The sequence below is a fragment of the Meriones unguiculatus genome, chromosome 17, assembly GCF_030254825.1.
Source record: "Meriones unguiculatus strain TT.TT164.6M chromosome 17, Bangor_MerUng_6.1, whole genome shotgun sequence".
Classification (NCBI taxonomy): Eukaryota; Metazoa; Chordata; class Mammalia; order Rodentia; family Muridae; genus Meriones; species Meriones unguiculatus.
In genome coordinates, this window is record NC_083364.1 from 71,606,759 (window position 1) to 71,627,265 (window position 20,507).

The following is a 20,507-nucleotide window of genomic DNA, read 5'->3' on the forward strand; positions in this document are numbered from 1 at the left end:
TTCAAATAAAATCAAAGTGAATTAATGCTCACAGAGTGGTAATTTTCCCTTTGCATTTTTCCTCCAGAATAACACATTTCTCATCAAACATTTTAGATGAACGCCTGTGAAGGGCCGTGATGTATTTGCCTACAACAAGATTGCTTAGTCCATGTTGATAGTGACGAGTTCAGAGAGATCATGTATTTATTTCACTAATGATCAATCAGCCACTCTTCCTATTGTAACAAAGGTGCAAAGATTTCCTAAGAAAGCATCTAAAGTTATTTTCATGAACGGTTTGACTATCTTTTGTCTTCACAGAAATCTGGAAGCAAATATATAGCTCTGAGTTTAATATGATCCTAATAACCTATCGATTAACAAGTGATTACCTGCTTAACATAGCTCTTATTGCCTCGTTAAGTTTTTGAAAAATGCTTGGGGAATGCAGTGCCTTTTTTCATTTGTTACTGTTATAAAAGTAGTCAATTAAGTTTTAAATCACTCATTAAAAGTAATTTAGTGCTATCAACCCAGGATTAAATTATAGATGCTAGCATTTTCAATGTATTAATAAAACTATCTCTATCACCCCAAGAACGTTCTCATCCAGCTGTAATTTAGGCTGCAACCACTTTTATTAGCAACAATGAACAAATAAATTTTGTTTGTTTTAAAACATGGTCTGCCAGATTAACTATTAGGAATTATCTATTTACTTAACCCATAACACGGGATGAAAAAGAAACAGCCATAATGTTTGTTAAGTATTACCTTGATGGTCATGATAAAGCAAATGTAATATCTTGAGAGAATTTATAAAGATTTAAATGTATGGCAACTTTTGCCATTTTCAGTGCAAAATGGCACTGAATTTATTGGGAACCGAGCTATGTAAAATTGAGCTATTATTTAAACTACAGTCAATTTTTTTAGATCAAACATGGACATTAATTTCAAAAGTCTTTGGAAAATGAGATTAATGATGTACCGAAAGGTCTCCAAAAGGCTATAAGGTGAGGGGGAATAAAAAGTAACCTTCAGCACCAAAACTAAGGTGTCCTATGATTTATGATTAATAAGTATAAGGAAGAGTTAAAGGTAACACATTCTATAATGAACTTAGCAAACAAACAGCAATTGACATCACATCACCCTACCCTACTACTCCTATACTGTATGAAATTCCCACTATTTTTAGTAAAATCTTAAAAGTTTGCTGTTGTCCCAGAATTTTTTTTTTATGATGGTTGCTTTCTGTCTGATACCTATCAGGAGTCTGGATCACACTATGCTCCTGTTTGTGTATATATGGAAAATTTAAATACCTTAAATACCGACACATTGTCTTTGAAAAAACAAAGTGTGTCCCTCTACCAACTACTAGTAAACTTATTGTTTTAGATGATAAAGGAGATGTGCTGTTAAGTCATGACCAACAAACAAAGATAGTTTCCCATTTAAGGTTCAGCTAAAGTTAATTCTACGTCATCCAAGTAATGCAACATGTAACACAACTTATTGTTTCAGATGTTAAATATCGGTAGGTGCTGTTCAAATATGTTATATAAGAAAGACAGAGTTTACCTGTAGACATGTTGGTTTATGATTATTCTCTTGGAGTAATCACATTCTCTAGAAAACTGGAACGGAAAATATAAATACTATAAATAAATTAACACATATGGTATATATTATGCAGTGTATATTTTATGTATTAAATATATAAATTTGTATGTATCTACTTTTCCTACAACACAGCGACAATGTGCTTACTTGAGACCAGAAGCTGACCAATGGAAAAGCCCCGTGCTGGTAACAGATCACCACTATTGAGGTTGTTGGCCAGGAAAGTCCCATAGACCATCCCCTAAGTATTACAGGCTATTGTCATTGTTCTTGATTACTCTCCAGAGCTTCACAATAAGACTCCATTGTGGAAGACAGCACACATGTGAACCAGAATACTGCGAAATCAAGCTACAACTGAAATGGAAGCTTTGTCTCTTCAAGTGGAAGCTAGCTTTCATTCTACTGAAAGGTGCTATAAACATACAGGAAGAAAAATAGCATAAGCATAATTGGACATGGTATAAGAACATGGTATAGTAATAGATTAGACACAGTGGATATCCATCCTAGGAAATATCTTCTGGAATAGCAGGCCAGCTGTGCACAGGAACTTACAGCAGATGTAACATGCACCAGACTGCACAAGCTCAAGTCATATCCTCAGATCTATAATAATAACTCATCTGGCAAGGCATACCTACTGGTACAATAATAACACAAACATCATGGAAGTAAACACTCACTTTCTGACTGCATTTAATTCCCGTTCCACAGAATAAGAGACAAACCTAGCATTTTTATTAGATCCAGAACCAGTGGCTAGATATGAGGACATGGCTCCTAAGGGAAAATCAAATACTATTAAGATGACAAGTGTATATAATATTACACTGACTTATAATGGTTTATCATTTGTTTATATATATCCTCAATACATTACTTGATCTGATCTCAGAAGCTTCTATTTACAATAGATGGTAACTGACAGATTCTCACAATTGGCCAAATTTTCAAATGCAGAGACTAAGAAACTGCAGAATGATCTATCATAAAGAGAGCATATATATTACAGTCCTTTCCCAAGGTTCAGTAGTCATTGCTGAATAAGGGAGGAAAGGGTTGGTTATATTAGAAGTAGTAGATGGGTACTAGGAAATTTCTTCTGAAATAGCATTCCAGCTGTGTATATATGAGCTCACAGTGGATGAGACAGCATGCACCAGACTGAGCAAGCTCAAGCCACACCAGATCCAGGATAGAGAGGAAAGATGGACACATAGTTCCATCACCAGTCATGGAGTCAGTGGTGACTAGCTGCTGGAAGAGGGAGAAACAGTTTTGTCTAAGTATGTATCAACTGCTAGACTGACTATGCTCCAGTGGAAGATCATACATTCAAGAAGAGGTGTGAGGCACTAATTGTTCTTGAAAGATTTTAAAAACTGAATTAAAATGACCCCTATCAGTGGACTTGGGAAAGGGCGTGGGAGGAGATGAGGGAAGGAGCGTGGGATTAGGAGGAAATGAGGGAGGGGGCTAAAGCTGGGATGCAAAGTGAATAAACTGTAATTAATAAAAATATAAATAATTTTTTTAAAGTCAAAAAGAAACATGGCACACATCTGTAATCCTAGCTTGGGAAGGCAGAGGCAGATGGATCTCTGTGTGTTCAAGGCCAGTCTTATCTACAAAGCAAGTCCAGGACAGCCAAAGCTACACACAGAAACCCTGTCTCAAAAAAAAAAAAAAAAAAAAACAGACAAAGAAAAGTCTGGAAAAAAAAGGAAGGAATTTAAAAGATTCAAAACTATGTAGCTAAGGAAACAAGATAATCTGGGAAAAGTTGAAGGAGTGAATGAATATGATCAAAACATATATAAAATTCAAAACTCTTAAAGCATTAATACAGCAGTCTTGCTAGACCACAGAGAAGGACATTGCAGCCACTCCTGAAGAGACCTGATAAGCTAGGGTCAGATGGAAGGGGAGGAGGACCTCCCCTATCAGTAGACTTTGAAAGGACCAGGGAGGAGATGAGGAAAGGAGGGTGGGATTGGGAGGGAAAGCAGGGAGCAGGCTATGGATGGGATACAAAGTAAATAACCCGTGATTAATATAAAAAAATAAAAATTACAAAAAAAGAATTAAAAGAAATTTTAAATTCAAAATAGATCACTCCTTAGATATACCAATCCTTAGTAGAAAAATTTTGTGTAGCATTTTTTTCTTTTCCTCCAGGGATTTAAACTCTAGAGATAAACTTAGAAGTACTAGTAAGGTTTACTTTTCCTTGTTTTTATGCCACTGAAAAATTAGGTCTACTAAATAAGGAGTAAATAAAAGAACACTTCATGTGTTTCTTTAAAAGAAAAACACATTGTACTTTGTCCAGTTTTTAGAAAATTTTTTTTCCATATTTGGATTGCATAAATATAAGGATATATTTAAATCAACACATTTTTTGCATTTTCATTTGGGTTTTACATGTGGACTTAAAACTACTGTTAAAATGGCATTCTTATTTTAATGTGAATGTACCTTCTTATAATATTCTGCACTGTCAGCTAAATGTTATTTTTAAGAATTGTCAGGATTTGCCTATGAAACATCATCCTTTGCAGTAAAAATATTACATAAAATAAAAATCTGTTTTATAAACACTTTAACCTGATTATATCATTCAAGAATTAATAACCACTGATACGATTGTTCAGATGATAATTACTAAAATATGAGAAGTTTATTTTGTCAAAAATTCCTGTGTGATCTATTTTATCCCATAATAAAGAATGTCACCTTGGACTTCTAATGATCCTAACTTACATCCATCTAGTATCCAAAAGCAGAAACACTCATCAAAATGAAAACTGGTAGTGGATTTGTAAATCTGTAGGAGAAGAAAACTGAGTAACCTCATTACTTTTTTAAACTCAGGGGAAAACAGACATACAACAGCAAACGCTCATGGGTTCTTTCCATCATAAAATATCCTATTCTTATAAAGGAAGGCACAGAGAATCCCATTATATCATATGCACATCTTTAACTTTTCCATTTTCAAAGTAGGCTTAGAAAGAACAAAGGACTGAGAACTGTTCAATGACATTACGCTAGAGGAAGAACTGTACTTGGGGTTCCATTTTGCCATCTCAAAGGGATTTTTTTTTCTTCTTAGCTGTCAGAGTGCTTTTTAGCCTGTAGATAGTGTATGAGCTGGGAGAATTCTGTTTGTTCTTTTAAAAATAGTCCAAAACATCTCAGTCTTTGTGAAAATTTCTTGGAGCTTAAATAGAAAATAAATTCAAAGTCAAATTCCCTATTAAGCCATCCATGTAACTTGTTTCTTATTCCGCTGAGAACAGTATACCATAGATCTACTGAGGCTAAAATAAGCTCAATATAAAAATGGGAATAAACTATAGAAAGTCTTTGATTTTACCTGAAAGTCAAACAGATCTTGAAGTTGTACAAGGACATTTCTAGTTTTTTCTTTCATATTTCAAGTTTAAAAAGTTGTTACAGTTCCCTATTTTAATGGTCATATCTTACTTAAAGTCACCTTACATGAAAATTACATGCATATATAGCTATATAGTTATCGCCATTGTTGATTTTTCTTATAACCAAGTTAACATGTTAGTGTGACATAGTAAAGATAATTTTATATTGATCAAAAATCAAACATTTCTCATGTTATATGAAAATGATAAACTTGAAAAATTAATTCCATACAGACTAAATAAACCATTTGTGATTATGACATGAATCAGTCCAATAATTACTTGATGGTGATCTCATTAGGGTATCTATCAAGCACTTACCCCTTAAATGCATCTGCAGTAGTTTTCCTCATAACCACAAGCTCCTGTCATGAGACTCAAAATATTTTTAGAAAAACATAAGGCCATATAGCTAACCTCTTCTCTGACTAGCTCATAATATAAAATAACCCATTTTTTAATTTTTATTTTTATATTAATTACAGTTTATTCACTTTGTATCCCAGCTGTAGCCCCCTCCCCTATTCCCTCCTAATTCCACCTTCCCTTCCTCTTTTTCTCCTATGCCCTTCACTCAGTCCAATGATAGAGGAGGTCTTCCTCCCCTTCCACCTGACCCTAGTATATCAGGTCTCATCAAGACTGGCTTCATTGTCTTCCTCTGTGAATAGGTAAAGATGCTTCCCTCCTTAGGTGAAGGTGATCAAAGAGCCAGCCCATGAGTTCATGTCAGAGATGGTCCCTGTCCCTATTATTGGGGAACCCTCTTGGACACTGAGCTGCCATGGGCTACTTCTGTGCAGGGGTTCTAAGTCATTGCTATGCATGGTCCTTATTTGGAGTATCAGTCTCATTTTTACTAATCTACATTCTGTCACTTGGCTGGTTACCTCTGCTCAGGTACCATACACCTGTTCTTCTCACATCTTATCAGAGAAATCTCCTGTGCCTGGCTCTATCCCAGTACACTTTCTGTTTGCCGATGTCTCACCTCCTATTTCCTGTCACCTATTCTTTTTATTGAAAGGTGATGCTCCCATACAGATGCAAGAAATTCCTTTTACAAAATGCATTCTAGAAAAGTAAGGAAATTAATGCTTCATTTCAAAATGAAGAGCATTAGTATATGATATTAACATGGAAAAATTCCAAACAAAATTAAAATTATTTCTTGGAGAGTGAACATTATTCATTTTAGGAGAATGAACATTATTTGAGAAGGGCTGGAACTCTCTTAACTAGTTTGCATAAGTCTTTTCTCTTGAAAAACATAGAATAGTGTTCCTAGTATGGTTTTATTCATCATCAGGACATTTCACACTGTTACCTCAGCCTATTCCAGAGATTCATGCTTATGTTTTCCTAAAAACAAAGGTTTTCTCTGAATTTATTTCTCCTTTAAATTATTAAAATTACAGTTGGTATTACTTGTGCTTTATATCACCTACTCTACAAAAGTTCCAATAACATCCTCATCCTATGTCTTACATAGCATGACAATGAAGTCATTGAGTGATTGCCACCCAAAACATGAATTTTCATTGATGTAGGTGTTTCTTGCCTGTTTCAGCATCTGAATTCTCCTTCCCGAGAAATAAGTGAAATGATCCACATTCTAAAATCTTTTGAGAATAAAATTAAGATGTATAACCATTTTGCAATGGTTTTGCAAAATTGTTTAACCAATTGTCACTTACAAATGAAATGAATTTGCTTTATTATCCATTATAGGAAGTCTTAGTACTTCATTTTTTTAACTTACAAACATCTTCATATATCATAAACTTGCATCTCCTGACTACTCAAGGCTTCCAATATGAAAACCTATGTTCTCTGACTCTAAACACAATTTCAGTATTCTACCTTCTGGTTGATTATCTTAGTATATTTTAATCTTTTCCTAATCAAGACACAGGTAACCTCAGCTCTTGTTCCTTGGAAAACATATAGAACACGTGAGAATTTGCAAAACTTATGCACAGATGTTTCTCTCAGCATTGTATATATAGTGTTGAAGTATTGGACTGCAAGTGAAAAGTGTCATAAGATTTCTGTCTTTGAGACCTGATTCCAAGAACCTTATAGCTCAAGGGTTTATTGCCCTCACACCTCATATTTTCACTTCTGGTGATGGTAGCCAGCAACAATAAGGCTACTTTTACTCCTGTAATGCATTGTGATATTTTGTATTTTACCAACTGATTGTGCTCTGTAATTTTGGAAAAAAAAAGAAATCTTAAGAGAATTAGACTGATTTTTGTTATAAACTCTCACTTTTAAGTCTTCCAGGCTTGGGCCTCTTGAAACAGAGGGATCTTATTTTTTTTTTCTCAGTAAAGACTAAGGAAATACAAGCTTTGTTTTTAGGATTATAATAGGTTTCAAAATTCATTTTGTGCTTCCATTAACATAGTATTTTTAGCTGATATCACTTCACATTTGGGGAAGATGTATTAAAAACTAACTCAGTGACCTCATCATTGAAGAAAAGTAAGAATCATCATGAAAGAAAATAGTGGAAGACAATAAGTCTCTCACCATTTTATTCATGCTAACACCCAGAAGTAAGAATGAAAGAAAATATGTTAAATTGCTTAGAGTATGCTTTTGATTTTCTGTGATTTAAATTTCTGTAATGAATATGTGAGCTGAATATGTGAGTGATCTAATAAAGTTACTAGGAATAATTATTTTTATAAATACTGGAAATCTACTTATTCAACCCTTCTGATGTTATCATGAATATATTAGACTACCCAGTTATATTTTCAGGTTCATTTTCCCCTTACCTCTATCTATATTAATCCAGAAAATATCACATCATAATTTTCCTCAATACTAATGAAACATATGTAGTTCAAACTAGAAAACTGTTATTACAACAAAATAAATTATACAACTTACAATGACTGTATAATTATTTGGATATGAATTATTTCTAATGCATCTCTTACCACACATTTGATTTTCAGTCAAGTTTGCCCCATCTGTGAGCTGGGCATGGTAGTGAATGCCAGCAATCTGAGCCACAATGGGCTACATGAAACTCTGTCTCAAATGAATTAGGAGGAGGAAGGGGGGAAAAGAGGAAGAGGAAGAAAAAGAGGAGTTGGAAGAGACTGCTCCATCAGCCTTCAAAACTGTTTTTTCATAGTCTTATTTTATCCAAATCAAAAGAATACCCTCAATATACCTATAATTATTATTTGATGGCTGTGCAGCCAAGACTCAACATGAAAGGAAGATATAGGCTCTTATATTGGCTTTTAAAATCTGTACTACCTAGGGTTCAACAGAACCTAGACATAAAAACATTCAGGAAGAAATTCAATAGCTCTTTCTTTGAAGTATGTTTTTGTTTCTCTTAAAATGCTGGATTTTCCAGGGTCCCTAGAGTCTCTTAGGTAATACCCAAGAGAGAATTTTTAAGTAACCAGTGTATTTCTTATTTGTTGACTGTTGTTGGAGTTTTCCTCTTTAAATTCAAGGTGACTAAGAACAACTTTCTTCATGTAACAGTGAATTTACTTTATTTGAAAAGAAAAAAACAGATTATAGTGTATGATTTTGATAAAAAAAACCAAAAGTCTAATACATACTGAAAGTTGTGTGTTTAGATCTACTATCCTATTTTTAAAGTGTTTCTTCATACTGAGAATTGATGCTTTATCTTTTTCTTTCTAAAATAAATAACTTTAGAATATAAATTAAAACCTTGTAAAATTGTTATATAGAATGTGTTGCAAATTTCAAGTGTGATGTAATAAGCAGAACAATTAATAATCATTTGTCACGTGTCCTGTTACAAACTCATCTTATTTACTGGAGAATCTTCTGATAGATATCTTGTCTCACTGTTGTATTTTTTAAATTATTGTTAATGAAATTTTGGATAATACACATAAAATGATTTCCAAAGAAGCCAGTAATATATTTATCAAAGAAGGTTTTCCAACACTCTTACCAAATTTTAGTGAGGCCATAAGCAGTGAAACCTCATGATATTTCAGTTAGTTGTACAGAAGCAGATTTCTGGTAACTGCAAAGATTGTTTATGTTATACAGACTCCTATTGTCTCTTTAAAAAAAATGAACAAAGAAGCCCTTAATTCCCCCATTCCATATTTTACAGTTGATTCACATTTTTTTTAAATTTATAATACATCTGCCTCCCCCTTTGCACATCTCTGAAGCAAAAATCAGAGAAATAGAAAGACCAATTTTAAATTCAATCAGCACACAGCCATTGATGCAATGGATTCCATTTCAGACACAGTCTTTACCTACATTCCCCATATAGGAGAGGGAGGAAAACCTCCCCCTCAGAGCTGAGCATGTACACAGGATGGCAAAAATTCAATTTAAGTCTGCCCAGGTGTAGGATTATTGGCAGTAGCCATGGACTTAGTGATTGGCTTTAACCCCTCAGAGTCGCTTCTATGTTCCTAAAAATGCTGATGGATGATATTTTAACATCCCCAAGCTCCAAATTTCAGACATTGAAGTGCATCAGAGAAGAGAATTTTACAGAATTGCAAATACATAAATCTCCCTGTGACTCTTAGAAGTGAAACTGTGCTGTGAGCTTTACAGAAAAATATAATTTTATGGAGATCTCTGGAGAGAGCAGAGCAGGTAGGGGATCCCAGAAAATAAGACAATCATTTCCTATAGGAGAGAGTGAAGGCAGTTGTTTGAGTATATGATTGCTTCTCAAACCAGTTAGAGATGATTTCATGAGTTTTTCATTATACTGAACCGCAGTCTAACACAAATATGTTAGTTACATAGCCGTCACAATCTAAATTGGCTTTTCAAGAAGTTACAGATTTGGAGACCTGTTGTTGGCACATAAATTGACAGATATCCTGTTTTCTATTCAGAAAATAGGGCTTTCTCTGTGAGCAAGTACCTAATTAGGGAAATTCCACATGTCTTGAAATGACAACTTATTAGCCCCCTACCACATGCATGGAAAACTTTAATTGCTATGGAAATGCTATTTATCATTGCTTTTAGGCTGAAAAAAAAGTTTTGATCCCAGTACCCACCTCAATCTCTAAACCATTCCTGCACCTGCCTCTGTATTCCCAGAGACTTCTGAAGTCAGTTCACAGAGCAGTTCACCAGGATGCAACTTGGAATAAAGTCCTGCTTCTTCTAGGGATCCAGCTGGGCCATGATTTACATTTAAAGGAATATCAAATCAAATACTGGCTGTGAAACTTCACCATATTCTTTTTGATTTTCTAATACTCAGTGTCAATCTAGAAAGTTATTTAGATGAGGTGAATAACTACAAAAGCGAAAAAGTTTCACCAAATTATTTTCAATGGGAAAAGTTTTTGAGTAATTCCTTAAGAAGCAAAACGTTTGTATGTATCAGGTAGAAGGTACATTTCCTGTATGTATTCACCAGAAAAATAATTTTACAAAACATTTTTAATAACTGTGAGGATTTTAGTTTTCATAATAAAACTAAACCTGCCAATATCTGTAATTTTGTAATGAAGTAGCTTATTTTCGATTGAGCTTCATGAGACAATCTGTAATCAAAAAGCTGAGAGAAGTAATCAGGAGCCTCTAGCACATATGGAATCAGCAATGATCTCTTATAGAATTATTTCCTAATTCTTTGTGGAGATATGTAAATGTTTTTTTTTCTCATTTTTCAAAATGGTATAAAAATGGTAAACTTCCGGGAAAAATTATTCACCTTTCACCTGTGTCCTGGTTTGGTTTATCTTGCTGTGAGAAAATATCCTGATATTAAGTGATATTGAGTAGGGCAGGGTTTGTGTCATCTCAGAGCTCCAGGTTACAGTCCATGACAGTGTGGAAGTCACAAGGACAGAAGCTTGAGGGAGCTAGCTACCTTGAATCCATCATCAAGAAAGAGAAAATTGTATACATATACTTGTGCGAAGATCACATTCTATACTCTTACACAGTTTAGAATATCCTGTCTAGGGAATAGTCTTCTTGCTTTGTCAACAGAGGCTAAGTTCAGGGCATATGAACATAACTCTTTTTTTTTTTATTTTATTTTTCTTATTAGTTACATTTTGTTAACTCTGTGTCCCAGCTGTATCTGGCTCCCTCATTCCCTCCCCAACCCCACACTCCCTCCCTGGTCTCCTCCCTGCCCCTTTCCAAGTCCACTGATAGGGGAGGACCTCCTCCCCTTTCATTTGACCCTGTTTTATCAGGTATCTTCAGGGCTGGCTGTAAAGTCCTCCTCTGTGGCCTAACAGTACTGCTCCTCCCCTGGGGGGGGGGGGAGGTCAAAGAGCCTGCCCTTGAGATCCTGTTAGAAATAGTCCTTTGAACATAACCCTTATGTTCATGGATGGCAGGGCCAGTAAAGGCTTTGGGAGATCATATTCATACATTTATGGCCGCTACCTTGCTGAAAAAAAAAATTCCTTGGACAGGACCAGTTTCCAAGTGAAAATAAGAATGGGAATGGACACAAGCAATATATATATATATATATATATATATATATATATATATATATATATATAACTTAATACAATTTAAAATCACTTGGAAATTGCTTATGAGGAATTGTTTGGATTAAATTGGCCTGTGGGCATGTCTGTACAGATTTTCTTGTTTATGTTAATTAAGGTGAGAAAACACTTCCATCATGAGTAGCATTATTTCCTAGGCAATGTATTCTGAGCTGTATTAAGAGTGTAAAAAATACAAGGTTACATTAATACTAGCAATGGAGGAGGGTTCCCTTTTATCCATATCCTCTCCAGCATGTACTGTCACTTGAATTTTGATCTTAGCTATTCTCAGGGTCATTTTGATTTACATTTCCCAGATGACAAAGGACATGGAGCATTTCTCTGTTATTCCATATTCCTCTGTTGAGAATTCTCTATTTACCTCTGTACCCCATTTTTTAATTGATTACTTGGTTTGTTGGTGTTTAACTTCTTGAATACTTTATATATTCTGGATATTAGGCCTCTGTCAGATATAGGGTTGGTGAAGATCCTTTCCCAATCTGTAGGCTGTCATTTTGTTTTGATGACAGTGTCCTTTGCTTTACAGAAGCTTTTCAGTTTCATGAGGTCCCATTTATTGATTGTTGATCTTAGAGCCTGAGCTGTTGGTGTTCTGTTCAGGAAGTTGTCTCCTGCACCAATGAGGTCAAGGCTCTTCTCCACTTTTTCTTCTAACAAATTTTATGTTGTCTGATTTTATGTTGAGGTTTTTGATCCACTTGGACTTTATTTTAGTACTGGGTGATAAGTTTGGATCTATTCACATTTTTCTACATCTAGACATCAAGTTAGACCTGCACCATTTGTTGACGATGCTCTTCTTTTTTTTTCCATTGTATGGTTTTGACTTCTTTGTAAAAAATAGAGTATCTGTATGTGTGTGGAAAACAATCTGGCACTTCCTCAGAAAATTAGGGAATAGTACTATCTCATGATCCAGCTTCACCACTCCTGGGCATATAACCGAAAGATGCTCAACCATACAACCAGGACATTTGCTTAACCAAATTAATAGCTTTATTCATAAAGCCAGAATCTGGAAATAGCCTAGATGTACCTCAATTGAAGAATGCATATGGAAATTGTGGTACACTTACACAATGGAATACTATTCAGCAATTATAAACAAGGAAATCATGAAATTTGCATGCAAATGGATGGAACTAGAAATGATCGTCCTGAGTGAGGTGACACAGAAGCAGAATGACACATATGGTATATACTCACTTATCAGTGGATATTAGCCATATAATATAAGATAAACATACTAAAAACCCATATTCCTAAAGAAGCTAGCCAACAACGAGGAGCCTAGGGAAGAGGCTTAATCCTTATTCAGAAGGGCTAACAGGATAGACATTGAAGGTAGGAGAAGACAGGGAACAGGACAGGAGCTTTCTACAGGGGCTGAAAGACTCTGAAAGACTCCACCCATCAGGGTATTAAAGCAGATGCTGAGACACATAGCCAAACTTTGGGCAGAGTGCTGGGAATCTTATAAAAGAAGAGAGAGATAGAAAACCCTAGAAGGCACAGAAACTCCACAAGGAGACCAGCATAGCCAAAAAACCCAGGCCCAGGGTGCCTGCAGAAACTGATATTCCAAACAAGTACCAGTCATGGAGAGGACCTAGGCCTGACCCCTGCTCAGATGAAACCCAGAGACTGCTCAGTTGCCAAGTGGGTTCCCTAGAAAGGGGATCAGGGGCTGCCTCTGACATGAACTCAGTGGTCAGCTCTTTGATCATCACCCCCCCCCCCCCCCGAGAGGTTCAGCCTTTCCAGGCCACAGAGGAAGATGATTCAGCCAGTCCTGATGAAAACTGATAGGCTAGGGTCGAACAGGAGGGGAGGAGGTCCCCTCCTATCAGTGGACTAGGGGAGGGACATAAGGGGAGAAGAGGAGGGAGGGAGGGGGCTACATCTGGGATACAAAGCAAATAAATTTAAAACGTGTGGAAAGTGATCTTAGCACAAGCATAAACATACATAGATGTACAAATATATGTAGCTATGTAGATATAAAATATACAACTTGTAGAGCATCATGTAACTATTTTATTACACATACATTGTAAATTAATGTGATCTCAAGAAGGACTTCAACCAAACTACCCATCTTCCTAAAAGGATTTAGCCACAACTCTAATTGTTAGCCATGAGTATGTATACATTTGAAGGATGTTTCTTTAATCTTTGAAAGATACTTTCTATTTTCTAAAATTATTAATTTAACTAATTCATTTAATAATGGGAACTATGGGTCTTTAAAACCCAATGAGACATCTAGATTATATCTAAAGCATAAGAAATTAAATTGTTATGAACATACTATCAAAGCTCACTACTAATAATTATTTCAAAACCGTAATTCATTCATTGAAATTCCCCAGCATATTTATCTCTATCTTGATTCTCTGCTGGTTATAAAACACTCATCTTTTAATCTGAATCACTTAACTTATAAGGAATTTCTTCTCAATAATTTTCAACCTAAATTTTTGAATATTGAAAATGAAATTTATAAATATATTGGTAAGATCTTTATCTATTTATAGCATAGGCTCTTGCATGTTAGGTAGTGCTCTAGCACTGGGATATATCCACAGCCAAGTAAGACTTTTCTAAATGACCCAGTGATAATAATGTACATTATTGCCTACCCAAGTTTTCAATTGACAATAATTTGCAGAACAGGCCAGTATGCCATCAAATATTTCTGCTTAAATACCTCAGCCTTTTAGAATTATAGCTTAGTCCTATGAATGCTCATTTCAAGTCCTATAATTGTCAGAAGGAAGGTTTTTGCTTCCTTAAGATGTGACATTGCCTAAGCAAGGTTGCAATTGATTAAAACTGGGCTATAATTGAATGCACTTGTTAAAGTTTTCTATTTAAAATAATTGAGATATGGTCCTGCAAGCAGTGGGCCATATCTGCTGTGTCATATTACAAAATGGGATGGAACTCATGTCATGGCTGCTTTTGGATAATTTGTGCAATTGTCTGTGAAATGGTGCTAGACAATTTCTGTGAGTGACTGTTTTTGTCTTTTCATTCAAAACAGGTTCATAACAGACTATTAAGCATGTATTCTGAAGATATACATCAATAATTTATGCAGCATTGCAGTCACAACTGGCCCATCACTTGTTTTCAGCGATGCATCTTTCTAGACATTTAATTACTATGCATTCACAAAATGAAATTTAAAAAATCCAGTAATTTCTTTCTTGGAGTACTGAAACCCACTTTATGCTTTGAAGGGAAGAATCACAACATTGATAGTTAGCAAAAGACAGAGCAAATGTTCTGGCACTACATAGTAATAGAAATATAAAAAAAACTCCAGGCTACTTTTCAAAAATAATACTATTAGCACTTTCACAGGTACTTCAAGTTGAGCTATTAATTGAACTAGTAATATGTTCTGATCCTCATTGGTGTTATTCTAAAACCTTACTTTTCTTCTCCTCCCCACTGAGACCTGTGCCGTCATGGTTTTAGTCAGAAGTAATTTTATATTAGGGCTATGAATCCATTTATATAGCATTTTATTATTTATGACCCAGAGATCTGTATCAGAGGCATTTTTCTGTGCAGCAATTGACATCTTATGTAAGGATGGCTCAGATTACCTAAAGATTATCAGGGCTCTACAAAGAGCTGGCTTCAAATCATTCTGGAAGCATCCACAGTAAATATTTCAATATTGATCGTACTGTGATGAAAGAGAATGCTATTATTGAGCTGAGTAGTCAGCTGCCTCAAAGTTTGAATTCTCTCAGAAATAATGAGCTGTCCTTGATTGCCTTAGACCAACTCCCTGCTTTCAGAATAATCTTTGAGTCATCAGCGAACAAACATTTCCTGGAGTTTTTGGAAACACAGATATGGATGAATTGTCTTTTTTTTCTCCTTAGGCCTATTCTTGTTTTGGCAGAAGAGACATTTCTGACGTTAATTGATAATCTGAGCAAGGTTAGTAAGCATCTTGTTAGATAGAATGCTGCTTTCAAAGATGCTACATGAGACAGATATTTTGAGTTACCTTAGGAGACACAGAAGTCACCAAACAGAATTATGTGAAGGAAGGGAGCTGGGGAACCAGAAAAACCGCAAAGGCTGTCAGAAGCACAGTACTCAGCTTTCCACAAGAGTTCTCATGTGACATCTCTGAGCTACATGAGAACTGGCTCTTCTTTCAGCTCACATAGGTTAACACAAGTTTTTTAACCAGATATAATACTTTTACCATTCATTTTGGTTTTTAAAAAAATTGAAAACTCCCAAATAAATTGTAACTACAGGAATCTTTAGGGAAATATCCAGTTGCTTTAATTTCATTTAATGTGACCCACAGTCATCAATTAACTTATGTAACATTTATTTAAATATTTTCAAAGATAATCAATGTGTTTTAATTTCATCAGTGATCCTCCTCAGATGAGTTTTTTAAGATTTTATATACTCGTTAATTAGCACTTACTAAGTCCAATATGATTATCAGAAGACAATTTTCTTTTTCTCTGTGATGAATTATTTCCACTTACTGTAAAATGGAAATTCATTTGGGAGGCATGGAAAACAAACCAAAGTTGCTGCTACTTTAAAATTTTTATTTTGCTTTGGGAGATAATTCAGTAAACAGACATTTTGTTCTCTTCAGTATCTAGATGATCATTTGAAGAAATTTCACTAGTTAAATGTCATGTTGGGAAATGTGGAAGAAATTCAGATGAAAATTAAACTGTACATAAGCTTGAATATTCTCAAAGGAAGCAATTACCACCCCAAACACACTGTCATGACTACTGGGGTGAACACAATCCTGATGAGTGTGTTGACAGGCTCAGATTCATTGCAGACTAACCTTCCCGAGAAAGTCGTCACAAGGTCCTCTGGTGAGTCTCTTGTTTGGGTTTCTTATGCAGATAGTTGCCCAGCATATGACCCTCAAACAAATTGTCCCTTCTTCCAGAAGGGAAACGTCCCTGAAATAGATTGCCCATTTATTCATCCACTCTCTAAGCTGATGCACACTGATTGAAAATTCCAGGGCATGACTTCCCCTATCTTAATTTTAGCTGTCCAGAAAGAAAAGACAGGGCATCCAAGGTTTCCTCTTCAGTCCCTGAGAAACTGCTGTCACTTTGTTACTTTCTGCTGCCCAGGCAGGTGGGAGGCCTTCATGAGATGGATGTTAAAACAGCCATATGGGTCAGCAAGCAGATGGAGAAAAGGACTGGGCATATAGGAACAATGCAAGCTTTTAAAAAAGGCAGCATTCCACAGGGTCACACTTGTGCTACCGGCTGATCTGGCATTGCAATACTGACAGTTGCTGGATAGAATTTAAAAGCTCGAGGAGTTCATGAAATTATTTTGGCAAATTCAGGGCTTCCAGACAATGTTGTGGGCTATGTTCATTAAAGCACATTAACTACAGCTTCTTTCATAAACTTGATTTTTAAAAAGGCATGGGATATGAACAATTAATTGAAAAACAAGTGTTTTCTATTTTATTTTTATGTATTATTTCACAAATTTCTACCATTTTTATAAGAATAAATCAGTAGAGGCTGGAGAGAATGCTCAGTGGATAACAATACCCCCTACACTTCCAGTGGACCTAAGTTCAATTCTCAGCACACACAGGTGGCTCATAAACACCTTTAAAATATCCAATTGGGTACCCTAATAAGGGGAACAGGGACTGTCTCTGACATGTACTCAGTGGCTGGCTCTTTGACCACTCCCTCCACCAAGGAAGGCATTGCCAGGCCACAGAGGAAAACAATGCAGCCAATTTTGATGAGACCTGATAGGGTAATGTCAGATGGAAGGGGGGAAAAGACCTCCCCATCAGTGGATTTGGAGAAGAGCATGGCAAGAGACTAGGAAGGGAGGGTGGGATTAGGAAGGAATGAGGGAGGAAGCTACAGCTGGGATACTAAGCAAATAAAGTGTAATTAATATAAAAAAACATTTAATTTAAAAAAATCAGTCCCAACGGATATAGAACTGGTCTTCTGACCTCTGCAGGCATAAGGCATACAACATGATGCACATACATACATGCAGATATGGCAACCAACCAAACAAAATGAATTAATTAAATTTTTTTGGAGGAATAATTCAACAGATTTTTTAATTCCTTGTTGAGCAATCTAAACATAACTACTGAAATTAGAAAGTAATGCATAGAAAAAGTGAGGTGTTAAAAAGAAATGGAAATATGTTCTCTTAGTAAATACAATATATCACATCTGAGGGAAAGGCAAGCCAGAAAGACTCCATGAAGAACAGCTCTCCTGGCCCATGGTTTAAATGGTTCTTAGACTACTGACCTTTCAAAGCAGCATGGCAGTGTGGTCTAAAATACAAGTATTAGAAATGCAGTTCCAGCCAGACATGATACCTATTGCCTGTGGTCCCAATACTGAGAATTATGCATTGGTTCAAAGCTTGGCTAGGCTTCAACGTAAAGCCTGGCTTCCCACCCCAACCAAAAAATAAAATAAAATAATAAAACGTAAAAAGGAAGAGTGGGATATAGGAAGGAAGGAGGGAGATGAGAGAAGATGGAGGGAAGGAAGGAGAAAGGAAGAGAGGAAAGGAAGGAAGGATAATAAATTTTAAAATAAACCTAGTTTCAAAAACTAAGGTATCTATCCATTTGAAGGATATCTCGGTTTTAGAATAGGAGAATTTAAGTTCCATGGTAGCAGTTCCCTAGAAGCAAGATTCAGCCTTTGCACTCTGATAGCTGCCCCATAGTAGAATCAAACATCCTCTTAGACCTGTGTGGCTATGGAGTCCTTTGATATGTAGGTGGAGAAGTGCACAGCCAGTGTCTCAAGCCCAACAGAGCTGATGCCTAATGTAAGACTCAAATTGCCACATTTTCAATCCTTCAAGGGAGAACATTGAAACCAAAGCCACCATGATGATAAGCCTCTCGGGTGGTGACATTTAAAGAATGAAATGGATTATTGGTGCGGAGAATTGAACAGTGCCAAAACCACAAGGCACTATTTGATGTACATACAAAATCGCACAAAAAAACAAGCAATGCAAAGGTAACCAGAATCTTTGCATTGAAAGATAACTTTGAAAACAGTTATTTTCATCCATCAAATCTTGTATATGCTTACAGAAACCAAACTAGCAAATGATAAGACAGTAAGAAATATGTTGCAAGAGGTTGTCCTGAGTGCCTGCCAGCCACTGGCTAGGGTTATCTGCCAGCTCACAGAAAGGGCAGGCTAGAGACCCAGGACTCTCAGAGAAGCTGTTTATCACAAGTGTGATGTCTTCGTAAGACTATCATTGATTCTGCTCTCAAGACCTCTCACCTATTTAAATCATGTCCCTCAGACTAGGATCACCTCCCTCATTTGAGGTCAACTGATTATGAGCTTCTGTTAAGGCAGCAAATTGTAGCCATGTCTTGATTAACATCTGATTAAATGGCTACAGACTAGACTTTACCTTAGTCTAAATGGTGCATGAAATTAGTCACTACAGACTCACACATATAGAAATGTAGTTCACTGCATTAGTTTCTACACTGATAACAAAGATGAAGTCAGTCCCTGTGTAGATGACTGTGCAGGTGCTCTAGTGACTAGTAAGAACTAGTCACTAAGGTCATTAAGGAAAAGTGAAGATGGAGAAGAAAAACAAACAAACAAAAAAACCCTCACAATCTAAAGTGAAATCCCCAAAATTGAGAAAGAAGAAAAACAATATTAAATATGAATTTTTTTTGTTCCCTGTGAACTTCATTTCCTTTGTGTCTTTGCTTCCCTCTTCTTCATTCAATTAAAACTCAGAGACATCCATTGCCTTGAGTAAAGGCAACATAATCAACCCTGTGAATTTCAGAATCCAACCCTTCAAGGAGAAGTTTAAAAGACTGTCTTTCAGGCAAGGATTCCTTCCACCCGCTGGCAAACTCCAAGGTGAATTAAAATTTGCTTTTAGGATTCTAAGGGAAAGGCAGAAAACAGAAATAGGCAGGTGAAATTTGCTATTTAGATCCTTTATAGGACCTTCGTTAACATGCCAACCTACTCCACTGAGCTGAGTCTCAAAAGAGAAACAACAAACAGTCCATAATATTTGAAAAGTAAAGGACCTGCTCATCATTAGTCAGGCCTATCCACATATCTGAATAGCCAGAGGGAGTATTAAGGAGGAAACAGAGCTTTTCTTTGTCAGAATTGGGAAAAATAAAAATTCATAGGCTAGATAAAAGGACTGAAGCATCTTCCTCCTGTAGTAAGAACAGTAACAACATCCCTACAATGTCCCATAACTGATTACATCACTATGAAGAGACTTTGGTTAAAGAAATGAAATGGAGCTTATGAGAAATGGACTTGCCTTCAAATTGTTTTGGTGTGTCTTGACCTGGAGCTAATTAAACCTCAAAAGTTGTTAGATTAGCAACCTGCTACAACGAGTTAAGAGACATCTGTGCTATGCACTCCATAACAAATACACACACACACACACACACACACACACACTCATGCACATACTCATTACATATTACTCTATACCATGTCAAAGTCTGATACTAATACATCTCATTTTTTGGTCTTCTATTATATTTTTCAGTGTAAACATCACAAAATGGTCTAGTTTGGGGATCAAGTCATGCTCCACTATTATCCTAGAGAAAGCAGTATCTGCAGGAACTCTCAGAATGCACTGGCTGTCAGCAAGACACAGGTCTTAGTTACAAAGCCCCACAACACACATGCCTTAGAGTTTGAGCTAAAATTTCCTGACATGTTGCTGCCATACCTTTCCTGTTCATCTTCTAGCTGATGTACCAACCTATTGTAGCAAGGACTAATATATCCACATCTGAGTTTGCATCACTAGGAACTTACAGTCAAGGAATCCCAGGCTTGTGGGA